At 36.2% G+C, this 12,689-nt stretch overlaps 1 protein-coding gene across 1 annotated transcript in view; it reads right to left on the reverse strand.

Moving 5' to 3' along the window:
* Positions 1-12,689, reverse strand: part of Sema3e (semaphorin 3E) — a 246,612-nt gene that overhangs the window by 170,209 nt on the left and 63,714 nt on the right. The gene's annotated exons all lie outside the window — the stretch shown is intronic.

A 12,689-nucleotide genomic window follows, 5' to 3' on the forward strand; every position in this document is an offset into this window, starting at 1 on the left:
TGTCTGTATACAATACCAAGCATCTCATTGAGGGCAAAACTGTATCTACTAGAGATCCACTGTTTTGTATAAATAGGTTGTGTGAAATTTCCAAGAATTTATATTGCATTCATTCAAGCAAATATTAGGATCTAAAAACCCTGATATGGTCACTGTTTCACAGATACACATGTATGTGCATATGCACATCGCCTGTAATATTAAAATACTGTTTTTTACTTATCAGATGCTTTTCATTGTACATAAAATATTATGACTCAGAGTCAGCAATGCATGTGTACAAAGGCTCTGCAAGAATTTGGACCTTGAAAAAGTCTTACCTTTACATGAAATTGTACATATTATTCTTTCAGGAATGCTTCTATCTCTGACTAAATTATAGTCATTCTGACTCACAAGGAATTCATCCTTTTTCCTGCTTTGTGCATTCTCCTACCTCCTCTAGTCCCCAGTACAGCCCATACATGCTGTTGCAATCTGATACACACACACACACACACACACACACACACACACACACACACACACACACACACTGAATTCCATCCACTTACTCTCCTCGAGGCTAGCTCCATGCTTTCTTCATTTTAATAAACGAAGCTGAGCTTGTTGAGTGTTCTCAGCAAGTAATCAATAACTGCACGGTGAAAGCTTAAAATCAATGAATTAGTTTGAGAGCTTTGTTAACTTCAAAACAAGTAACAAAGTTAATCAGTTCTGTTACTAACTCATGGCTGAAACTGTAAGTCAAATACAGTTTGAATTATTTTGGTCAAAACTTAGAACATTTTATAAGATTTAAGTTTCTTATCATACAGACCAAGTAAACTTTATCTTTTTAAATACAGGAGGTGACAGAATAGTTTCACAGGTATTCAAGGCTTGCTAATCCAAAGATTTTCAAGTTTAGCATTAATTGGTTTTTCCCTTTTCTGTGGTGATATACTGTGCACCTCAATAAAACTTACCTGGGGAACAGAGGACAGAGCTAGCCACTAGATTAGACACAGAAGCCAGACAGTGGTGGCACACACCTTTAATCCTATCACTCAGGAGGCAGAGATCCTCCTGGATCTCTGTGAGTTCAAAGCCACACTGAGAACAGAGCTAGGCAGTGGTGGCACACACCTTTAATCCCAGCACTTGAGATCTCACGCCTTTGCTTGGAAAGCACACATGCCTTTGATCCCAGGAAGTGATGTGGCTGGGTGGAGAATGGTATATAAGGAGTGAAGAGACAGGAACTAAGCAGCAGTTCAACTGAGACCCTCAGGGAGCATCCTTCTGTCAGCCTTGCTTTTCCGCCTGTGGGCTGACAGAAGACAGTGGAGCAGCCGACACACAAGACTACCGTTTGTGCAAGGCTGAAGACCGTGGTGATCTTGCAGCATCCTGGGCATTTCACATCCATAAAGTAGGAATTGGGGCTCTGCACCAGGCGCTTTTTCTGTGTTTCCTCTTTTCCTCTTCTGGAGAGGGATGAAGGAGATCCTTTGTGAGAGGCATGTTCTCCTAGGGAGGTTGTCACCGCCGGAAAGGCATACTTAAATTTTAATTAACATATTCTTATGAAACTTTTTGTAAGAAATTAAGACACAAATATGATCTTTTTAATGACATAATTTTGTTAAAATCATGTATTCATTTTCAGTTTTTGACCAAAGTAGTGACTACTGGGTTTTTACTTGAAATGTTAAAAATAGCTACATTATTCAATTAGCATAAGTGCCCATGAATAAAGAAAACATGATTCATCACAATTTATTCAACAGGAAAATGAATGGAACAAGAGAAACCATCCTGTTAAGTGTATGAGCCAGAATGAGAAACTCAGGTGGCACATGCTTTTTCTCAGGTGGGGAATCTACATGGGGAAAAGGTATAAAAGTAGAAAGGGGACTAGGGAGGGAAAGAGATAAGCAGTAGGGAAGAGAGAGACACATACTGTGGAATAATTCTTTTCTACACTGCAGAGATTTATCACTCAGACTGGTTTAATAAAAAGCTGACAGCCTGGTTGCCAGGCAGGAATTACAGGTGGGAAAATCAAACTAGGCGAATAATGGGAGAAGAAGGGCAGATTCAGAGGAGATGCTAGCCAGCCACCAAGGAAGCAAGACATGTAGAAAATGAGGTAACAAGCCATGAGCCACATGGCAAAGCGTAGATAAGAAATATGGGTTAATTTAAGAGTAAGAGTTAGGTAGTAATAAGCCTGAGCTATCGGCAGAGCATTTATCTTAAGTCTCCCAGTAGGCTATTTGGGAGCAGGCAGTCAGGAAAGGAAAACTCCACCTACAGACACAGGTGGGTAGTAGGGGCTAAGTGAAATCATTACAATATACAGATGTATAAAAATGTCAAAATGAATCACTATTTTGTTTAACATTTAATACTAATTTAAGGCTTAAGTGTAAAATCCCATAATGTCCTTTTAAAATTCAACAGTCATCTCAAATCTAAGCTGTCAATTTACAAATAATATTAATAATAATAAATCCACAGAGAAATAATTAAATCAAATCACCTCTGACATGAGAGTAACCACACATCCCCAGGCATCAGCTGCAGATATGTGCACACAATAATGCTTCCAATATCTACACAGAGCTGAGCCAATAGTTCTTACTGCTCTAAAAATTCACAAACATTCAAGAAACATATACAAAATAAGGTGCTGGATAGTTTAAAATTTTTATTTACGATAAAAAAAAATTAACAGACTGCCAACAACCCCAAATCCATTAATGTAAGAGCAATTACCACGATAGAAGTTAAAAGAAAGAAACCCCCACTCTTGTGCATTGTGTTTTTCCTATTTCCAGAACCTTCACTTTACAGCCAGATTAAGAATACTTTATAAAGATGAGCTTTTATCAAAAAACAACTCAGGTAAATGGAAACTGCTTAGATTGAAGTGCAGAAATTATTCTTCCCCTACAGTACATGCAGTCTGAAATTTTGTGAATAGGCAATGATATTTCTCTTGTATTTTTCATCAGTCAAATGCTTTGTCCTGATGAGTACAGAGTAAATCTCCTTAGCCTTGATTTTCTTTCTATGTCAAAGAGGTAAAAAAGATTGATGGGTTACTTTGCCCTGATTAATTTATCTCACTTGAATGCACCTAAAGATCAAGGATCATGTTAGAAGACATAGTGTTTCCCATAATTAATATAAAATATGTGCTTCATTAGCTGAAATGACTGTGTTCTAAATGATTCCCATTATCTTTGCAGTTTCTATACTCCTTTCTCCAACTGGAGGCAAACATATTTCCCTTGTGAAGAATGAGACCTAAGTCAACTGACATACAGTATCATGATGATAGTCTCAACTGAAATGTGGCATCACCATGACTGTCTACATCTCACTGAAAATCAGTAAATGAATCTACTGGTAATTTGGAGTGTTAAAAGGCCCCTACTGAAACAATAGCTTACCCATTTTGAAAATTGGATTTCTGATTCTCATCCTCATGATGCCTTCTAATTTTTGCACCTCAGAGGATGCTAATTTCACTATACATTAGTGAAGCCTATTTGCTTGTTTGTACTCAGGTTTGATAGTATGGGTCAATTTATTCCAAATTGATCACTCACTGAAATAGGAGAATCACAAAGTGAAGAACTTGCCAAGAAACTGCTTTACTAGGAGTGTGTGTGTTAGGTTTCCAGAATTTTCTTTGATATTTTTGTTCTCATTTTTCAAACTAAAATGTTAATTTTAATTACATCATTTGCCCCCTTCCCTTTCCTTCCTCCAACCCCTTTTCACACACACACTCTTTACCCATTGTTTCCATTCAAATTCATGGCCTTTTTTTCTGTAATTGTAGGTGTGTGTGTGCGTGTGTACATGCGTGCATGTATGTGTGTGTTCTTATCTGTAGATAAAGAAAGACAAATAGCTATAGTCAGACTTTTCTCTGGGCCACTACCTCACAAAAAATGACATGGAGAGTTATTTTTAATTATGAAAGCTTGGCCTATAGCTTAGGCTTGTCCCACTTGCTCTTCCAACTTAAATTAACCCATTTACACTCATCTGCATATTGACTTATAACTTTTTACCCCTCTTCCATCTTGTGCCTCCTGTTTCCTCTCTGTGTCCTCTGGTGTAATTTCCCCACTTTGATTCACCTCCACTTCCTCTCTCTGTCCCAGAAGTCCAACATAACTTCCTCCTACCTAGCCATTGGCCATTCAGCTCTTTATTAAACCAATCAGAAGGCACCTTTGCAAAGACACATCTTCACAGAGTACAAAAAGATTATTCCACAACAAGCAAAGAAGGCATGCTGAAAGTGGGACAGTCTTCCTCGGGGAAGAAACTCCAGTTCATTATCCAATACTAAGTGGTCAGCCCTGAACTTGATTGATTGATTGATTGATTGATTGACTGGCTGATTGTTATTTTTCTTTGAGATAGGGTCTTGCTGTGTAGCTTCCTGGCCTGGACTTCACTATGTAGACCATATTGGCCTGGAACTCACAGAGATCCACCTGATATTGCTTCCAGAGTTCTGGGGTTAAAGATGGGCAACACCACACCCAGCCTAATGTCCTCTATTTTAAATCACAAGATTCAGTGTTTCTGCTTTGCTTCTTATAACACTCCTGGCTGAACCTCTTACAGCAAACAAGGAAGACATATCTGGAGCTTTTATGATGTATTTTAGCAATTACAGAACAGGAAAAAAATCAACTTATTTATCCCCAAAGGTCATTTTTCCTTCTGTCCTTCCTTGCGCATTTTCTTCTCTTCCTTAATTATTTACAATAATGGGGTAAGTATTCAGGCAGAAATGGGATCCAATCTGTCAGTTTGCAAAGATATTCAATCTGTATTACCTACCATAATGGCTACCAATAATATTCATTAATTCAACTGTTATTTATTTAGGCTATTGTTAAATGCCAGGCAGTGTTGAGAATCGCAATATACCAAGAAGGGAATACATAGTGATTCATGGTTCACACACATTACACTTTCTCCAAGATTTATGTATTTTTGCCTTATGTCTATGACTGTTTGCCTGCATGTACATTTGTGCACCACATGCATGTTTGATACTTCTAGAGGCCAGAAAAGGATGTCAGATCTGCTAGATCTAGAAAGTTCTGAGCCTTTGTGTGAGTTCTTGGAACTGAATTCAGGTTCTCTGCAATAGCAGCAAGTGCTCTTAGTTGCTAAGCTCTCTCAGATCTTAGACGTTTATGAGAAAACTGTTTATCATGAAAGCCTAAATGTTGAGGGGAGGACTTTCTATTTAGCACAATAGGGTATATGTCCTCAAAGCATTTGTAGATACAAGCAGCATACAGATGACATGGACTGTCATCTGGAGATCTTTAAAGAGTTATCACATGATACAAACTTGTAGCTTTGTTGATGAATTACTCAAGTTCTGAAGTTTGTATGCTTTTGTCTTTTCCAAAATTTCTGTTGCTCCTTAATGCCCAGGGCAACACTATTAAGATGCACAGCCATTAACAAGTTATTAAACCTTGAGGACTCAGTACTTATGAGCAACTTGAAGAGTTATAACAGGCAGGAGAGAATTAACTTTATGGTTTGTGGCCTTTTGTTTTTCCATCCCTTCAGCATATATCAAGTTGTCGTCTTGGTAAAAGAGGCCACACTGTCCTTAGGCACAGAATTCACTGAAACCATAATACTGAACACCAACCTCTGGAACTGTGAGAAATACTTTCCTGTTACTTACAAATTGCCCAGTATCAACTATTGTTTTATAACAATAAACTAAATCAATTACTAACTTAATAAATTAGGGAATAAATGTAAGGCATATAATATATAAAAGATCAAAGTCTTATGTCAATATATTTTATTTTAAAGTGTATTTGCTTTAGTTACAAAATTTATTTAACAAATATGATTTTCTTCAATTATATGATGTATTTTTAAGAATAGTTTATTGACTACATTACAAAGAGGCAGCAGACTGGCAAATATCTAAAGTACTGTCTGCAGCCCAGTTAGATGATTTAAAATAAAATTAACGTTCTCATTTTTATTGCATAAGTAAAAGTTAATTTTTGTAAATCTATAAACAGAACATAATGAAAATTACCACTAGTTAGTACACATAGACTAAGAGTCTACGTCAATACAGTATAGCAAAACAGAATTTGAATGTAATCAACATCATTAATTAAACTTCACTCCATTTCACATTATAATAATTTCAGTATTCATTATTATGTAAATTAACACTAATAAGCAGTGGTCATTAATTTTAGTGTTACTAGTTATCAAGGAACTATGAAGTGACAGAGAAAGATATGGAAAATGAGCATTAATTATTATTTGACAAGTTATTCAAATCCTTTCAGAATATTTTATAAATTAACATGAATTTAATTCTATATGTTATGGAAATAAAGATGATCTTGACAACTGCATAAACAAAATAAGCTTCTTCCCATGTCTTACCTGATTTTCTGAAGAATGAGATGATGATTGCTAGTATCTTATGTTAGCCTTCATCAAACAGTAAGCTATGTCAAAGAGCACTGCTCTGGGACTCCCTTGCTCTAAGAATTGCTTGGTAGGTAAGTGAAGTACAAACTCCAATTCTAGCCACAGGAACAGAGCACTGGGGTTAGTTTGGAATGCCCAAAACGTATTTCCAGTATATCTACCTTCTTACTTGCACATATGCTCAAATGGGTTATAAAACAAAGAAACAGGAAAAATATGTTCTTTAGGTATTGAGGTTATAGGAGAAAACTGAGACTACTATCCAATTGCATTCTGCACTTATTTGTTATTTAAAATATATTCTCAGTAACTACTATTACATTTATAAGTTAACAACTAGAAAAGAGATGGAATGAGGTAGACAAATTCAGTAACAAGAACGTGGCTTAAGCAACCTTGAAACATCTAAAAATATTTTTATACAAACAAACATTTGAAGAAATCGCCAGAGCTCTCCTATTATGACCTCTACTCATATTATGAGTAACAATTCAAGTGATTATGAATATGAAAAAAACCACCAAACTTGATTTTTGAAAGCAACATATTTTCCATATTGCTTTAATTTATAGAGACTGGTCCCAATACTTTACTAAATAGCTTATGTTCTTCTGTGCTACTGGCATTTGATTTCAAAAGATAAATACTGACGTGGAATAATCTTCTTGTACACTGTAAAGATTTGTCACTTGAACTGGTTTAATAAAATGTTGATTGGCCAGTAGCCAGGCAGGAAATATAGGCAGGGCAACCAAACTAAGAATGCTGGGAGGAGGAAGGACAGAGTTAGGGAGTCGCCAGACAGACACAAAGGAAGCAAGATGAGAATGTTATATCGTACCGAGAAAAGGTACCAAGCCATGTGGATAAACATAGATAAGAATAATTTAAGTGAAAGAGCTAGTTATTAATAAGCCTGAGCTACTGGCTGAGCATTTATAATTAATGTATGGCTCTGTGTGGTAATTTGGGAAGCATCTGCTGGGTATTTGGGAGTTGCTGGTGGGACAGATACTTCTGCCTAAAAAAATACAGATGGAGCATTTATTTAGTAATTTCCCTTTAAAATTGGAAATGTAGCTTATTTGTTTTGTTTGATTTTGTTTTTCAAGACAGGGTTTCTCTGTGCAATAGCTCTGACTGACCTGGAACTCACTTTGTAGACCTGGCTGGCCTTGAACTACTTATAGAGATCCACTTGCCTCTGCCTCTCAAGTGCTGATATTACAGGCATGTGCCACCATCACCCAGCTTGAAATGTAGCTTTTAAAAAGGGGAAAATGTTATAGAACTATGTATTTATATACCTTTCAAACTCTATAGTTGTTAAATTATGCTGATTAAAAAAAACAGGCAACTAATATTATCAGAGATATATTCCAAATGGGTGTCTTAAATTATGGCTATATTTCAGAGATTAAGTATTTTAATAAAAACATACTTGAGAATCAGTGCTATGATAGAACACAATAAAATGAGATAATAACTCTTGTATTCCAATGGCCTAAGATTGGAAGATTAGCAGTCTTACACTTAACTTCATTAAGAATGGCTAATAGCATGTCATGTCACCACCAAATCACACTTTCAAGACATGCAAAACACTTTCTTTATTAAAAAAAAAAAAAACTATGAAATACAGGCTGGAGAGTTGTCCAGTAGTTAAGAGCACTGACTGCTCTTCCAGAGGACCTTGGTTCAGTTCCCAGCACCCACATGGCGGCTCAAAATTGTCTGTAACTCTAGTTCCAGTGTATCTGACACCCTCACACAGACATACATGTAGGCAAAACACCAATGCATATGAAATAAAATAAAGACATTTTTAAAAAATATTAAACACAGCATTAGTGAAACATAAACTACCAGTCTATGAGCTCTTTCCTGAGTTTTCTTTGAAGTTAGTCTACTTGTCTCTGTAGTTGAAAATCAAAGTTATCTGCTACATTGAAAGAAAACAGAACTTATATTTTATTTGTATTATATTATATTATATTATATTATATTATATTATATTATAATATTACATTATATAATCTTATATCTCAAAGAAAATAGAACTCAAACCAGGTATATGGTAATAAGCCAATTGTGGTGTTTAATAATAACAATTTAATAACCACAGGTAACTACGGCTCCACTTTGGGTCAATCTTGGTGGGACAGAAATATCAAATGACACAGAGCAGAAGAATGAGCCCAAATCCTTTCTGGAACATTTGTTAACTTTAGGATTTCAGGAAATTGACATGTTTATGCCTAGTTTTCCTGTTCCTCAAAATAATCCCTTCCCTTAACACTATTTAACAAGATTAGATAATGGTGTACATACAAGAGACTAGTATTAGGCAAAAATCAAAGGCAATCAGTAATGAAAGCTGAGCCTTAAGCCTTCAGTTAGAATCATATTTGTTTAAATATTCTAAGTATTACAACTTTCAGGAAATGATACTTGTAAAATAAAAAAAAAAAAATTTAGTCAGCCATGTTGGTTCAACTCAGAACTGGAAAGGAAGATTACAGAAAGTTCAAGGCCATCCTAGACTATGTAGTGAGTTTTAGGATAATCTGTGCTACACAGTAAGACCATGCCTCACAAACAAAAATAACTAATTACAAAAAAAAAAAAAAAATGGTGGTGTTAGGAGTCTCATAAAGGAAGACATTCAAATGGAAACTAAGCAGATTGTCATTCATGGCCTGAATGTTTGCCACTCAAAATCATGTTGAAACTGGCTTGTCACTGTAGCATTTTATCAGGCGATTAGTCACGAGGGATTGTGCCTCATGCATGGACTAGCATTATCAGGGCAAGGAACTGACTATGAAATCTCCGTCTCTTGTACTTTTCCCATGTCATCATACTTTTCTTGTTGCTGTGATGTCATCTATGATGTCATCTTCTGGCAAAAGCTACAGCCAAGAAAGGTTGATTTGGGCAATTCCAGGGTAAAGTCTATCTTGGCAGGGAAATCACAGAGGCAAGAGCTTGAAACTTCTGGTCACATTGTGTCTACAGTCGGAAAGATGGCAGGAACAACTTTAGTGCCCAGCTCATCTTCTCCTTTGTAATCAGCCCAGGACCTTCCATGCATAAAATGATGTCTCCCATAGAGACTGAGTCTTCTCACCTCAAATTACCTAATTTAAAAAATTCTTCACTGGTATGTCCAGAAGTTTCTCTCCTGGGTGTTTCTAGACTCCAACATCAGTGGTCAATCAACTTCAAGCATCAGAGTCCTATGACTAAAAGCTAGAACTTAGTCCTTATTCGTATCTGTTGCCAGTTTTCTAAGCTAATGTCTCTATATCCCAATGTCTACCTATGTTACTATAGGAGCACTGAGGCCACATGTGGGAGGAATGTGGCTTGTGAAAATAGCTTTGTCGTGGTATACTGGGCACATGCTAAATGTTTCATTGCCATATTTTGCCTCTTTTGAATTACTCTAATAATGAAAATTATTATATTTATTATAATATTATATGCTCCTAGACTAATACATTTAATAAATTTTAGCTTTATATCACATATATATCAGTACATGTACAAATATACAACAGCTTAATTCATATGTAAAAGTGATACTAGTTGAAATTGATAGTGTTTAAGAATATTCCAGGTTCCGAGGAACAGTGCCATCGAACTATCTGGTCAATTAATATAACAAGAGGATAAATTATTTTTACTGATGCATAAGTTATGTATATACAGTTATAATTTCTTTTTTCCTTGAAATTAAATACTATATTTAAAGTTAGGAAATTTTTCATTGCTTAACATCTATTGCGTTGCCATACATGCTTTTGAATGCCCTTTAGTTTATGGAATAATAAAAATAGATACTAGGTCATATACACAACGTTATACTATATTCTTCTTGGTTTCTTAATTTTGTTTAAAAAATACTTAATCATTTGGTGTTTTATAAACAAAATAATCTTAAGAACCCTAATTAATTTATTACTCCCTACTAGAAACCAATTTTTAAGCTACTTGAAGTTTCCTGAAAAGCTTTTAGAAATGAACTACAATTCTGAATTTTAAAGTTTCTTGTGACCAATGTTTTTTCAAGTAAATGCTAAACCTGCAGCTTAATCGGTTTTTCAGTGTTAACCGTGATTTCTCCAGGTTCTTCAGGAACCAAACAAGTATTAACTCAACTCAGGTTCCACAGAGTTAGAACTGAAAAACCCTAATGCGGAATTTGTGTCACTGATAACAAGTTCTGCCAAGGGACCCTCAAGTTTGTCCCCAAAACTACTTAGAATTGAAGAACAAAGCTATCAAACGGGAAAGTTCTGTTCTTAGGATCCAAAGATTTCAGTAGAATTAGGGAAAAGGAAGAAAGAACAAAGGAATGGGATCATGAGAAAGAAATCTCTGTTACACAAAGATACCAAAGGCAAAAATCCAAACAATTCAATACTCAGAGTAGAGGAGAGGAAGAAGTAAAAATAATAAACACAAAGCCACAGCCAGACATCACACAGAGAGTGAGAGACCTTGGAACACAGCCCTACATGGGATGTCTCCATCAAACTCCTCATCTCAGAGTTCAGGGAACCCATCTGAAAGAGGAGGTAGAAAGTGTAAGGACTGGAGAATATGGAGGGCACCAGGAGAACACGTTCCTCTAAATCAACATGAGCAAGGCACACATGAACTCACAGAGACTGAGGGAGCACGCACAGGGTCTGCACAGGTAGGCAGACTGTGTGTATAGTATACTATGTGTATAGTATGGCTTCCAGTTTCCTATTTTTATGGGATTCCTGAGTGTGCAAAAGGGTGGGTCTCTGTTTCTTGTACCTTCTCTTGGACCCTTTTCCTTCGGTTGGTTTGTCTTGTCCAACATGGATGTGATAGCTTTTATTTTATCTTATTATATTTTATTTTCTTGTATGTTTAAAAAAATGAATGAATGAAAACCTAGCCACTAGGGTAGAGGTTAACAACTGAACTGTCCTTTATATCTTCTGGGAGAGGGGAAATCAGTTTTCTCCATTAGAATGACCTGGGCATATCAATCACTCCAGGACAGGTCTCATGTTCAAGAGTAGTTACCAACATATAATACAGCCCACAGTTTTATTGTATGTGTATTTTTATTTGGTTACAGTTTGGTGTGGGGGGTGTGTGCGGGAGGATATTATTTTATTTTGTTTTGGGTTTTTTGAGGGGTTGTTTTTATTGGTTTTTTTTTTTAGAAAGAACTTCAAGTTGGATAAGTAGAGAGGGGATGAGAATCTCGAAGGACTTGGGGGTGGGGAAGAATGTGATCAGAATCTGTTTAAATTTAAAAATTATTTTAAATAATAAAAAATACACACACACACACACACACACACACACACACACAGAAGATGGAAGAAAGTAAGAGATGCAAGTGAAGTAAATTACTCACGAAAAAGGCTCAGTAATCCACTGCCTGGTATCTGCAGTCTTGAACTAGTTTACCTACCCAAACGTAAGCTTAATCATGTGGTTTTCTAAGTCAATGGGGGAGAGCACATTTTACAAGCAGTCTTCAAAAGCATAAGTCTGTGTGGCACCCTTCTTTCTTTCTGTGTTCTCATCTTTAGTGACCACTTTGAAGGCAAACCTGCATTAACCTGTTGCAGAACCGGTTGCTGTGTTCAGAACTGAAGCACCTGAGTTAACAGACACCAGTCCACAGAAAACAACAGCCAGACATGCTTCAGGCCACCTGGGACATCAATGCCAGCCAACCTGGCAGCTGACCAGACACAGGGCCACCAAACACAGGTGAGGTTCTAATCAAATAAATGTACGGCTCGTCTCAAATACAGAACCATGAACTTCAACCATAGAAGCCAAGTGTTTTCAGTCAGTACACTTGGGAGAAGGGATGCTTTATAACAAAAGCTGACTGATACAAGGAATAATAAACTGAACTAGGGAGAAGTAACTGGATGAGACATAAAAGATCCAACTCTTTTATTTCTCTAGTAAGTGGTTCATTGTATTTGATGAGTACGGTACAGGTAGTCATTTCACTTCCCTTAGAAACGGGCATTAGTTTCATAAATTTTATTTATATATTTTTTACCCTGAAAAAAAATACCTTTGCTATGAAAGCTAGAAACAAGAATGTATCTTCACCATGCCACAAGCACTTTAGAATAGTAGCACAAGCAATGGTGGAATGCCTTAAAATT

This window comes from Peromyscus eremicus, chromosome 3 (assembly GCF_949786415.1).
Source record: "Peromyscus eremicus chromosome 3, PerEre_H2_v1, whole genome shotgun sequence".
Lineage (NCBI taxonomy): Eukaryota > Metazoa > Chordata > Mammalia > Rodentia > Cricetidae > Peromyscus > Peromyscus eremicus.